The sequence below is a fragment of the Equus caballus genome, chromosome 3, assembly GCF_041296265.1.
Source record: "Equus caballus isolate H_3958 breed thoroughbred chromosome 3, TB-T2T, whole genome shotgun sequence".
Lineage (NCBI taxonomy): Eukaryota > Metazoa > Chordata > Mammalia > Perissodactyla > Equidae > Equus > Equus caballus.
This window is the reverse complement of record NC_091686.1, coordinates 35,836,737-35,849,316: the sequence shown is the minus strand read 5'-3', so window position 1 is coordinate 35,849,316 and position 12,580 is coordinate 35,836,737. Positions and strand designations below refer to the sequence as shown.

Sequence of the window (12,580 nt, the reverse complement as noted above, 5' to 3'; positions counted from 1 at the left end):
GCACAAAAGGAAAAAAGCCGTTGCCTGAGAGTTTCTCCTCAATTCCAGGCTCTGGCTGCATTTCCTCTCCTCTGCTCTGCTCTTCCTAGCTGTGTTTGTCACAGAAATGATTGTTAACCACAACAGGGGTGCCTGTGCACCGTGGGCCATCCCAAGTGTGTGTAGGGGTCTGTGGAGGCATGAGACTCGGTGAAAGATGGAGGAAATGAAGGACACAACAGGTGATTGTTAACCCTTTCTGGTCTCGTAGCCCCTACTAAACTCACACTGTGTTTTGCGTATTATTAGGTTCATAACTCAGGCTTATGGATAAATTTAGATGTGTTTTTCTTACTTAGCCTGCTAATATTCGAGGTCTTTAACTATATCAGTGTCTTAAAAGAAACCTGACAAAATATCATGCTAGTTAACCATGCTTCATAATCCTATTGCTTTTATTTTCAACCTGCTTATCTGTAGCCTAATAACACATAAATTTAATATAGCATCTTTTTAAGCTTTACATTTTTATTTTCTTGTGTGGAGGTTGTTGTGTGGTCATATTTCACTGTTACGGTTTGAAATTAGTAACAAGAATTGGGCCTAAATATCACACTAATCAAGGTGGTAACTTGCATGTTCACAAGCTCGTTTTTTATAATCTCTATATACATGTTAGCCATGTGGTTTTTGAACCTGGGAGTTGTAATTCTTATCTCTTTCCATACCTTAACTGGACAAAGATGTTGAAGTACTTTTATCAGTGCTCTCTAGAGGAGCTTTTCTCCTCTAAACCAAAATTGTCTGAGTGACGGTTTTCTCAGTAAGGAGATGCTGCATGGATGGCGCAGTCTAGAAGCTTAGGAAGGAAGTTGGTTCCTTACATACAGTGTCTGTCTTAGGCCAGCAAGTCTGCTTCTTTTGTGGAACCTTGTGAAGGAAGGCAGCTTCCGGGCAGGGCTTGTCAGGCTCTTTCTGTGCAGGGCCAGTTAGTAAGTATTTTAGGTCTTGCTGGCCCTAGAGTCTCTGTGGCAGCTGCTTGCCCTGTTGAAGAACAAAAGTAGCCACAGATGATACGTAAACAAATGAGCATTACTATGTTCCAATGAAACTTGATTTACAGAGACAGACGGTGGGCCATAGCTTGCTGACCCCTGCTATCTGGGATACTTTGTTGGTGAAGAGAATTACCAGGATCAGTAAGCACAAGATCTAGTTGATTTCTATTAAAATACCATACATTTGCAAAGTCTGATGTTAATGTTTTAAAAAAGAATTGTTATGCATAAAGGATCTCTTTAAAGGATATCCTGGGGAGGGGAGAAGTTAAAGAAAATTACCTGTAAAATGGTTATTTAAAATTTTTGTCTTTTTTGTGGTACTGCCTCTTCTGTCATTCACTTATATGTAAATATTTCCCTCACTTCAACTTTGTGGAAGTGTAGGTAAAAACCAGCTCTTACCAGCCTAACTTTGTTCCTAAGTGTTAAGGATTGAGTGCCGTGAACGAGGAGCAGCATCTAGGACTTGTTTATACCCATCAATCATCAGCTAGCTTTGAGCACTTGCTGGGTATTCAGTGCTGTGTTAAGTAGTTTTTATGGCCTCAGGTTCTCACAGTTCACAGATTAGTTGGTGAAATGAGAGATAAACTATCAGCAATATAAGTATCTAAATAAGTAGTCTAATAGTATACATGGTTAATAGAAGTTCAGAGGAAAGAGATTTCCAGAGAGGAATAGAGGATTGGGGGAGATGGAGAAGAAGTAAGAGGCACCACTGGGGACTTTTTATGCTCGAAGCAAGACTTAGACTGAGTTTGAGTCTTGAAGCGCAGGTTGAGGCGAGACCCTGCTGGGCACGGAACAGAGACTTGGAAGTAGAAACGCAGGAGGAGCAGAGTATGCCACCCTCCTCGTGGGCGAGGCAAGGAGAGCTGAGGCTAAAAGTAGGCAGGGGTTTTGCGGATTGGCTCCAAAAACCACCTTCTAGGCGGGAAAGTGTTACAAGTGCTTGCACAGAGTTCTTCCGGGAAGCAAGGTCTGTCACCTTTGGTGTGCGTGCTGGGTCTGAGTGGACAGGCGTGTGTGGGCATTGACAGCAGTAGAGCTTGTGCTGGGCTCCCTTTGTCTTGAGACCCTGTGTTTGGACTCCTCATGTACTTGTTCAGCCTTTTTGCCACAGGAGGGAGAACAGGGGCCTGCAGAGCTGCTCCAGTTCCTAGAGTTCTTTCGGCCCCAGTGCCGTCCTCCAGAAGCCGACTGGTCTAGATGGTCCCCCGGGCTGGGACCCGGGCCTCGTGACCCTGTCCAGGGGTACCACCTGATGAAACTCAAGCCCGCATCTCTGTGTCTCATGGACTTAGTTTTCTCAAACAAATAGAATCAACAGTTTTCATCATAAGTAATTATACTGATGATGCCAATCTCGTGGCTGTAAAAGGAGCAAGGGTAGGTTGAGGGAGTGTATATGCTCCAAACGGGGGGTTGTGTTCCCACAGCCTGCCCGTGCATTTTGGTTGAGTATGAGAGTGAGTTGCACAATGTTTTGATTTTGGTAAGTAAAGTGTCTCGTGAGAATGCTAACTTCAGATGTTGGTAGTCACGTGCTAGTTACTTTCTTCCTAACGTGGTTGGTTTCTGGCAGTGTTGTGAGCTGCATTTACTGTCCTGTCTCTAAAAATCCATTCTCTAGAAGTTGACTTTTCTTGTGGTTCAGGAGGCCTGCGCACATTAGCCCTGTGACAGGCTGGTAGCACAGCTTACTGTGCCATTTGCTGTCTCTCGCACTCTGCCAAGTCAGATGTGTGGACTTTGGAATTGATTTTCCTGTACCTGCAGGTTGTTTTCCTCCTGGTCAGAGGAAAAGGCTGTCAGGGAGTCCTCCTCTGCTGTTTGTGTCTTTGCCCTTGAGCGCCTGGGGTTGAGACCAGTATCAGGTCCTGGAGGTGGGCAGGGGCAGTCCAGGGCTGGGGAGGAGGATGTGTGGCCTTGGCCGTGGTGGTACGCCCCCATGGCAGGTGCAGGTGTCCCTAGTGTGCTCACCTTTTTAGGTACCAGAATGTACAACTGCAGCAGGTGCCTCCAGCCCCACCATGACGCGCAACGTTTAACCTGAGGGTCCACCAGCCCCAGGTTCAGTGATGATGTGATGGGTACTGCCTTTTAACCCACAGCTCTACTACTTATTTTGGTATGATCTTGGAAATAATGGCTTTTTTGTTCAAGTTCAACCATTAACTAGGTTTAGGATCATGGGAAAGTAACTTAACTCTTTTGTTTTAGACTGGATGGTTTTGAAGGCCTTTTCCATTTCTCCCATTGCTCTCCTAGGGTCACTATCTAGCAGCTCTGTATCCTCGCTCCAAGGATCTGAAACAGAAGGACAGGTATTTACGGTGGTAATAATGGGGGAAGGCAGAGTGTGTGTCTGTGTGAGCACACAGACGAGCCTGCATGGCAGTCATTATATGAATGATGCACAACCTGGGGGTCATTCAGGAAAACTTCTAGGGACCGATGAACAGTAATAGCAGACTGAGTGGGGATGGTGAGTGTCAGGTAGTGACTTTCACTGAGCCCCCGAGACATGGCAGCTTTCTGATCTCACAGGTGAAGTTACAGTGTGTGTTTACCTTCTAGGAGGAGTGTTTCCAAACACTCACAGGATCTGAGAGACAGTGCACTGTGCGCCCCCTTCCAGTAGTCACCAGCGTTTTGCCTGTCATGTCTGCTCCCCCCTGCTTGTTTGTGTCTTTGTTGTCTGTCTTTTTAAATTGTTTAATTTTAGTATTTTAAAGTAGATATCAAGCATCATATCATTTTACCTGCACATACTTCAGTAGTATCTCTACTGAAGATACTTTGAAAAATTCTTTGCCTTTGTTCTTTCAGCAGTGGCTGGTTTAGGCAGCTGGCACCTGTGAACCTGTCTCTGACTCTGTCCCTCAAAGACGAGCTGACCACCTCGCTGCAGGTGGACACAGTGGGTGCTCCACAGCAGGTCCCATATCCTCTCGAAGGAGGTTGGAGGATGGTGTGCAGGTGGCACCGTGGTTGAGGGCGGCTTCCTCATCCTCTTCATAAAGGATAGTGTGTGTGGCTTTTTTCTTAGACTTCGCGTATTACACTGTATCTTGCTATGTGTTTATTTGTTCTTTTCCTCCTAAGAGTGTAAACTCTAGTGGCAATTTTTCATAGAACTGAGTTTTTAAAATCTCTTATTTGGGTGAGAGTCAAGTATCAGTAGTCTTTGTGGGGCCTTCAGTTCATAGTAGGAATCAGTGGAGAGGACCCCTGGGTTCAGTGCAGATGCTCACTCCCGCCTTTGTGCTCTTCCACCCCTCTGGTTCCACCTTTAGAACTCTGGTAGGATTTTTTTTTAAAGAATGGTTTTCAATAAACCAGCTGTTGGCATTGTGTAATGGACTGGCTAACCGGTTTGTAGGATATGGGAATGCCAGTGGACTCTCACACTAGCTGTCGGATGCACTTCCTTTTCCTCTTGGCACACCTGCAGTTGACATGACTCTGGTTTCTGTGGAGGAGCTCTGTGTGTGAACATCACAGATGCCCATCTGGGGTGGAGCCATGGACCTAACAAGGCTGCTGGAACGGTGCTGGTCCTCCTGGTGCACTGCAAGCCCTGCCCTCTCCTCTTTATGCGTCGTGATGCGAACTGTTAGTAATTCAGTCTTGGGGTGCCGTGGGTATAGTTTGTGCTGCTTGCTCATCCTGGAGAGTTCCTTCTTGGTGGGGAACCAGGTTTCAGTTGTGTACTGCCCCCCCCGCCCCCCCCCCCCCCCCCCCCCCCCCCCCCCCCCCGCTTCCTGGCCACCAGAGAGAAGTTCTGCTGTTGTAGACAGTGTGCACTGACTTCGAGGGAACCCGTGTGCTCTGTCATTGGTTGGTTCCACCTATGGGGCTTGCTTGGGTGCACAGCATCCTACATCCCACATCTCTTGGCGGTGGGCTGGATTTCAGCTATACCAGACTGTGAAATTGACAGTGGCAGTGTTAATTTGTTTCTTGTATACTGTATTTCTTCTCTTTCTTGGGAATAGCTCAGTTTGGTGTCATGTTCAACCTGCCTTTTGGTGACATATGCCTTTCTTAAGTGAGTATTTGTGAAAGAGTTTTGGGTGGAAATGAAAGTAAATCTGTGTTCCTGGTACAGTCCTACCTTGGGGATATTGTGGGTTCCATTTCAGACCACCACAATAAAGCAAATGTCGAAACAAAGCAAGTCACACACGGTTTTGGTTTCCCGTGCATATAATAGTTATGTTTTTACTATACTGTAGTCTATTAAAGTGCAATAGCATTATGTCTAAAAAAACAAAGAACATACCGTAATTAAAAAATACTTTATTGCTAAAAATGCTAACCATCACCTGAGCCTTCAACGAGTTGTGATCTTTTTGCTAGTGGAGGGTCTTCCCTTGATGTTGATGGCGGCTGCCTGATCAGGGTGGTGGTTGCTGAAGGTTGGGGTGACTGTGGCATTTTCTTAAAATAAGACAACAATGAAGTTTGCCTCAATTCACTCTTCCTTTCACGAACGATTTCTCTGTGGCATGCGACACTGTTGATAGCGTTTTACCCACAGTAGAACTTCTTTTGGAATTGGAGTCAATCCTCTCAAACCCCTCTGCTGCTTTCTCAACGAAGTTCATGTAATATTCTAAATCCTCTGTTGTCCTTTCCACAGTTTTCACAGCGTCTTCACCAGGAGTAGATTCCATTTCAAGAAAGCACTTTCTTTGTTCGTCTGTGGGAAGCGACTCCTCATCTGTTCAAGTTTGATCGTGAGGTTGCAGCTGAGTCACATCTTCAGGCTCCACTGCTCATTCTAGTTTTCTTGCTGTTTCCACCACATCTGCAGTTACTTCCTACACTGAAGTCTGGGACCCTCAAAGTCATCCGTAGGGTTAGAATCAAATTCTTCCAAACTCCTGTTAATGTTGATATTTTGCATCTAGAATGGTGAATCCTTTCCAGAAGGTTTTCAATTTACTTTGCCCAGATCCATCAAGAAATCACTATCTATGGAATCTATAGCCTTACAAAATATATTTCTTAAATAATAAGACTTAAAAGTTGAAATTACTCCTTGATCCATGTTTTGTAGAATGGCTGTTGTGTTAGCAGCATGAGAACAACATTAATCTCGTTGTGCACCTCCAGCGGAGCTCTTCGGTGACCAAGTGCAATGTCAATGGACAGTAATATTTTGAAAGGAATCTTTTTTTCTAAGCAATGAGTCTCAACAGTGGGCTTAAAATATTCAGTAAACCATTTTGTAAACAGATCTGCTGTCATCCAGGCTGTGTTGTTCTATTTGTAGAGCACAGGCAGAGTAGGCTTAGCATAAGTCTTAAGGGCTCCAGGATTTTCAGAATGGTAAATGAGCATTGGCATCAACATTAGCCCCTCACCCAGAATCAGCCTGTCCTTTGAAGTTTTGAAGCCAGGCAGTGACTTCTCCTCTCTACCTGTGAAAGTCCTAGATGACGTCTTCTTCCATTATAAGACTGTTTCCCCTGTGTTGAAACTCTGTTGTTTAGTGCAGCCGCCTTCATGAGTTATCTTAGCTGATCTTCTGGAGAACTTGCTGCAGCTTCCACATCGGCACTTGCTGCTTCGCCTTGCACTTTTATGTTATGGAGATGACCTTTTTCTTTAAACCTCGTGAACCAACCTCGGCTAGCTTCAGACTTTTCTTCTGCAGCTTCTTCCCCTCTCACAGCCTTCATAGGACTGAAGAGAGTTAGGGCTTTGCTCTGGACTATGCTTTGGTTTAAGGGAATGTTGTGGTTGGTTTGATCTTCTATCCAGACCACTAAAACTTTCTCCATATCAGCAATAAGGCTCTTTCACTTTCTTATCATTTGTGTCTTCACTGGAGTAGCACTTACAATTTCCTTCAAGAACTTTTCCTTTGCATTCACAACTTGAGTAACTGTTTGGCACAAGAGGCCTAGCTTTTGGCCCATCTCGACTTTTGACATGCCTTCCTCACTAAGCTGAATCATTTCTAGCTTTTGATTTAAAGTGAGAGATGTGAGACCATTCCTTTCACTTGAGCACTTAGAGGCTATTGTAGAGTTATTAATTGACCTAATTTCAATATTGTTGTGTCTCAGGGAACTGGGAGCTCCAGGGAGAGGGAGAGAAATGGGGGAATGACTGGTTGGTGGAGCAGTGTGAACATGCTTGGCATTTAACGATTAAGTTCACTGTCTTATATGGCACAATTTGTGGCACCCCAAAACAATTAGAATAGTAACGTCAAAGATCACTGATCAGGGGCCGGCCCGGTGGTGCAGCGGTTAAGTGCACATGTTCCGCTTCGGCGGCCCAGGGTTCGCCGGTTCGGATCCCGGGTGCAGACATGGCACTGCTTGGCACGCCATGCTGTGGCAGGCATCCCACATATAAAGTAGGGTAAGATGGGCACGGATGTTAGCTCAGGGTCAGTCTTCCTCAAAAAAAAAAATCACTGATCACAGATCACCATAATAGATAGAATAATAATGAAAAAGTGAAATATTGCAAGAATTACCAAAATATGACACAGAGTTACGAAGTGAGCAAATGCTATTAGAAAAATCGCGCTGATAGACTTAATGCAGGGTTGCCACAATTCTTCAATTTATAAAAAACGCAGTTTCTGTGAAGTGCCCTAAGGTGAGATATGCCTGGTACTCTTCCTGGTACATTGTAAAAGCTCAAGGACATGTGTTGTATTCTTCCATGGCAGTTTTCAATTCTCAGTAAGTCTCATTTGTCATGAGATAGGGCGGCCAATAATCTCACTACCAAACAAATTTTCCTTGAATAGGGAGACTGAAGCCTGGAGCTGAGCCGTGTAGTCAGAGGCCTATAGGGGCAGTCGGCAGCAGAGAGTTCTCACTTGGCTCTTCTCGTGGTGTGCAGAGCTATGGGGTAAACAGGAGTGGGTCCGGGGGCTGTTGTAGGCGCATGGCGACGTTGCTACCATGCTTGGCAGTCTCTTTAACCAAAATCCTGGAAACCTTACTTGAAATGATGGTGTCCTTGATTACATCTCACTTTCACATTTGCGTCCAGCAGTGGAAGGACATGAGGTCGGGTGAGTCAAGGGGGCCTCTGCTGCCACACTCAGCTGGGTGACCTCTGGGCTTCAGTGGGTTCAGTTTCATTAGTAGTAGAAATAGGAATTGTGCTGAAGGTAGAAACTGCCTCCTGATCTTCTCTGCCCTTTGTTGGAGGAACTGGCTCCACGGCTCATGTGTGTCAGGTTGCAGGAGCCTTTTACCATTTTTCCTGGCATGGTGGAGTGGGAGGTTTCAGGAGGTCTGCAGAATCCACTCTGGGCAGAGGATGTTGCTGGGGCTCCAGGGTGGGGACAAAGGTGGCCCTGGAGAGAGATTGGCCGGGCTGTGCAGGGACTCGACATCACTCCCTGGGCTGGGGTGCACTGGAGCCACCGCCCCACAGAGTGACCATAGATCAGAGGGAATCAGACTGTCAGATGGGACTTCTGGGCTACGCTGTGGCTTATAGCCCCTTCTGGGAACTTCTCCACGTGTGTCCTCACGCCCAGGTTACACTTCCTCAGAGCTGCTATGGAGACGTATACTGGCTGCCTCAGAACATGAGGTCCTCTCAGCCTGAGCGTGCTGAGTCCTGAGAAGAAACCCGTGCCTATTCTAGTACCTGCAAGAATTCTTGGACAGAAAGAGAAGCTGGTTTTACTGATTTTAATCTGTTGACCACCAAGCCCTTTTCACCATATCTGCTTCAAAGGGCTCATCTCTTGCCCTGCTTTCATGGGACTGGAGTCTAGGAAAGGTGTGCTATGTGGTCATGTGAGCATGGGCTCTGCCCAGGCCATGCTGGGGGACAGGCCCCCGCCTCTCAGAGCTGCAGCCCTCAGCTGGGGGTGTTGAGATGGGCTGGCCCCACCTGGTGTGTGTGTATGTATGTGTGTTGGTTTTCTTGAGATTGGGGTAGATTCACACGCTGTTGTAAGAAGCAATACAGAGAGAGCCTTGTACACTGCACTTAGTTTCTCCAGTGGTAACATTTTGCAAAACTATGAGCAGTATCACACTGGGATGGGATATCAGCATGGTGAAACCCTCTGATCTTAGTGATTGCACGCTTGTGCTTTTACTGAGTTGTGTGCGTGTTTACTGCTGTGCACTTTCTCACAGGTGTAGCTTCCTGTATTCAGCACCACAGTCAAGACACTAAAACAGTTGCATCACCACGAGGATTATCCTGTTATAACCTGCAACTACTAATCTACTTTCTGTCCCTGTGGATTTTGCTGTTCTGGACATTTTATGTAAGTGGAATCACACACTGTGGGACCTTCTGTGTCTGGCATCTTGTACCAAGTATCATATTTTCGAGGTTCCGCCACACTGTAGCTTGTGTCAGTGCTTCACTCCTTTTTATGTCTGAACCGTATTCTCTTGTGTCGATGGACCATGTTGTGTTTACCCATCTCCATCCAGTTGATGGACATCTGAATTGTTTCCTCTTTTTGGTGATTGTGAGTAGTGTGGCTGTGAATATTAGCATACATGTTTTGTGTGGGTGTGTATTTTTGTTTCTCTTGGGCCCATACCCAGGAGTGGAATTGCTACTCTGCTCTCTGTTTTGATTCAACCCTTTGGAGATGAGAGAATTTTATGTTCTCTTTTGGGGGAACCTGCTGAATTTGGGGTACTTGTGCTTTGATCTTGTGGGTCGTGCCTGTTCTAGAAGAGGCTTCGGGGTTGAGTTGAACAGTGAGAGTCTATCCTGGGGTGGCTCAGGACCTGTGGGAAGAAGAATGGACTCCCTGCTGGGCATTCCTCTCTGCTCTGGGGCCCCCATCTGGATGGAAAGCCTACATTCCTGCACACCGTCCACTTACCTCAGGAAGGCCAGGAGAACCTTCTGTGACTGTCCTACCATCCCTTGTTCTGTGGTCTTTCATTGTCATGTATTGTCCTTTAGAGCAAGAGAAAGTGCTGCACAGAAGAGCCTGGAAAAGGCAGATTTGGACAGAGTATGTTGGAGGCTGGTTTGATTTAGGACTTATTGTTCAAACCGCTGAACAGTGTAGGCACTGTGAACAAAACTAGAAACCATGTAAACGTAGCCTCTTCAGATACTGGGAGTAGTTACTGCAAGTCCAGCTTCTATGGAGTAGATATTTAAATTGGAGCTGCCTGCCGGGTCCTGAATAGGTGCAGCGGTAACAAATGAATAATACGAAGACCAACACAACGAAATCCATTTCCTTTTGTATTTAATTAAGAAAAAAAGAGGGAATTTAAAAGGGCTCTCTTGCTTTGAATCACTGTTTTATGTCTTTTCCTTCAAATATGACTGGATTTAATCCAGAATACGGAGTGAACAGTGGTGTATGATGTGTGTCTAGGAGGCATTTCTAAGCATAGACTCCTTTCCCACGTACTTATCTTGAGGCCTGGTGGTGGTGGCACCCACCCATGGCCATGCAGGACAGAGCCTCTGCCTTCCAGAGGGTGGCCGCTGGGGAGGGGCGAGGGGCGGCAGCAGCACGCATATGCGTGGTCACTGGTGGTACTCAGGATGTCGGGTGTAGAACTTGACCCAAGGCTGTGAGCACATTGCAGCTCTTGCCACCTGGAGTTGCTTGGGGGCCTCCTTGACGGAGAAGGTTTTGTTCCATGGAGGATTTCTGGAGGCCTCTGGAAGCAAGTGAACTCCTCAGGCTGGGGAGGCACTGTCCAGGAGGGGCCAGTCAGAGGAACTGGGCTGAAGGGCTCCCTGAGAGAGCACTGTGGGTTGCTATGGGCAGCTGCACATTCACTTGCAGGTTGTTTGAAAGCTGAAGCCACGCCTGGTTTCCTTGGGTTCCTTTGCCCATATGGAAGTGGAAGCGAGCAGCTCCAGGCTTACCCTGCAGAGGAGGGGCCCAGGCAGTTGCCTGGCTGGCTGGCTCAGGCATCAGCAGGTAGCCAGAGCCGTCGCCCACAAGCACTACTCCACTTCACGAGAATGTTGACCCCACATGCACTTGGGCACTCGGAGTTGTGTCAGGTGTTAGACAGCAAGCTTGGAGACATTCACAGGCCTGTGTGATTTCACTGTCCTTGCGCACGCACTTGTTTGGCCACAGGCCGTGGGCTGGCATTCTGTTGCTTGTATTTGTATGACCAGTTTGCTAAGGGTGGTTTTGACATTTTTAAAGGTTATTCACAACAACAAGGCCTGCAAAGACTAAAGGATTTGCTGTCTGGCCCTTTCCAGGGGTCAGCCTCCTGGAACCACGGCCTGGTGAGCACTGCCGAGCCTGCTCCAGGGAGTTGCTTTGTGGCTTCTGTCCCATTTAGGTCACAGATGTGCCTCTGACTTCAGCATACTGCAGCACCGCTGTGGCAGATGTAGGGAAGGAGTTGGGTTAGGCGAGGCTGCAGTCTTTAACAGGAGTCTGCTGGTTCTAGGCAAGTTGAAGCCAATTTCTCATGAAGACAGGTTTCTGTTGAGAACTCCCCTCAGTGCCTTCCTTACATGTCTCTGGACACTAAGCAGGAGTTATTGTGCAAGTGCCCTGCACCGCTGGCTCACTGCTCTTCCCTTTCTCCAGTGAGCACACCTGCTTCTCGACTGTTAAGGCACGCATGAGATGGGAGAGCTCGGAACCTTTTTGAAATCCAGTTTCAAAAAGTCCTGTAGCTACTCTATTGCAAAGTGTCTCTCCAGTGCAGTCGAGATACCCTGCCCTGCCTGAGGGGCGCAGCAGAGGCCCCTCCCCTGTGGGGCTCACTCCACCTGTGCAGGATGCTCTGCAGTACACACCTGGCCATGCTCAGATGTTCCCATTCTTCTGAACTGAAGGATGGTTGTGTATTGTGTGTTTTGCATTTTTCCCTATAAATAATTCAGCTTTATGCTGTTTGACATCAGAACTCTGCAAGGGTCTTTCATGAACCTACTGAGTTATGATGGAAATATTAAGCAAGTGATATTGGAGAAATATATATTTATTTATCATATATTAAAAAATGTATAGATTTTTACAAGCTTGTATGTGCTCCAGCATTAGGGTCCAAGTATTTGGTATACGTGATAAGAGGTCCTGGGGTTCACAAGTATGTGTTGTTATCAGATGGGATCTGAGGTTTCTGAAGTTTCATTTACACATCTTTTCTCTAAAAACCAGTTGTTTGCTCTGGAACTTCCCCTCCTGCCAGCTCTTTCAGCCATGTCTAGAATTCAGCTCTCCAACCAGCCAACAAAATTGTCGTCCCTGGTAGGGCTGTTTGAAGAATTGAATTAACAGCGTCTTAGAAAGGACTGCAAACAGCGTCTGTGATGAGAAAGTGGATAGTGAAAGGAGATGCTTGACACTTTTGAGACCATTTTATTAGATCTTGATTGTTTTGGCTTCCAGACTTGCTACTTATTAAAAGAAGTTTCACAGCATCCAATTTTGGGAAGGATTTTTGAATGTGACTTCCACTCTGAAATTTGAGAATTAATGTAGTATTTGTTCATTTTGATTCATACAAAAGGGTTTCACAAGTCTTCAGCATTTGGTAACGCTTTTCCCCTGGGCATCTGCTGCCCAGCATTTT

General features: G+C 46.4%; 1 protein-coding gene across 24 annotated transcripts in view; it reads left to right on the top strand.

Moving 5' to 3' along the window:
• ANKRD11 (ankyrin repeat domain containing 11) overlaps window positions 1-12,580 on the top strand; it is a 213,756-nt gene that overhangs the window by 116,725 nt on the left and 84,451 nt on the right. For 3 of the 24 annotated variants that reach the window (XM_070263175.1, XM_070263183.1, XM_070263176.1), the window contains exon 3: window positions 9,179-9,312. The exons of the other annotated variants lie outside the window; for them this stretch is intronic. The gene's annotated coding sequence lies outside the window, so the exon portion shown is untranslated. The remainder of the gene's footprint in view (window positions 1-9,178; window positions 9,313-12,580) is intronic. 24 annotated transcript variants of the gene reach the window in all.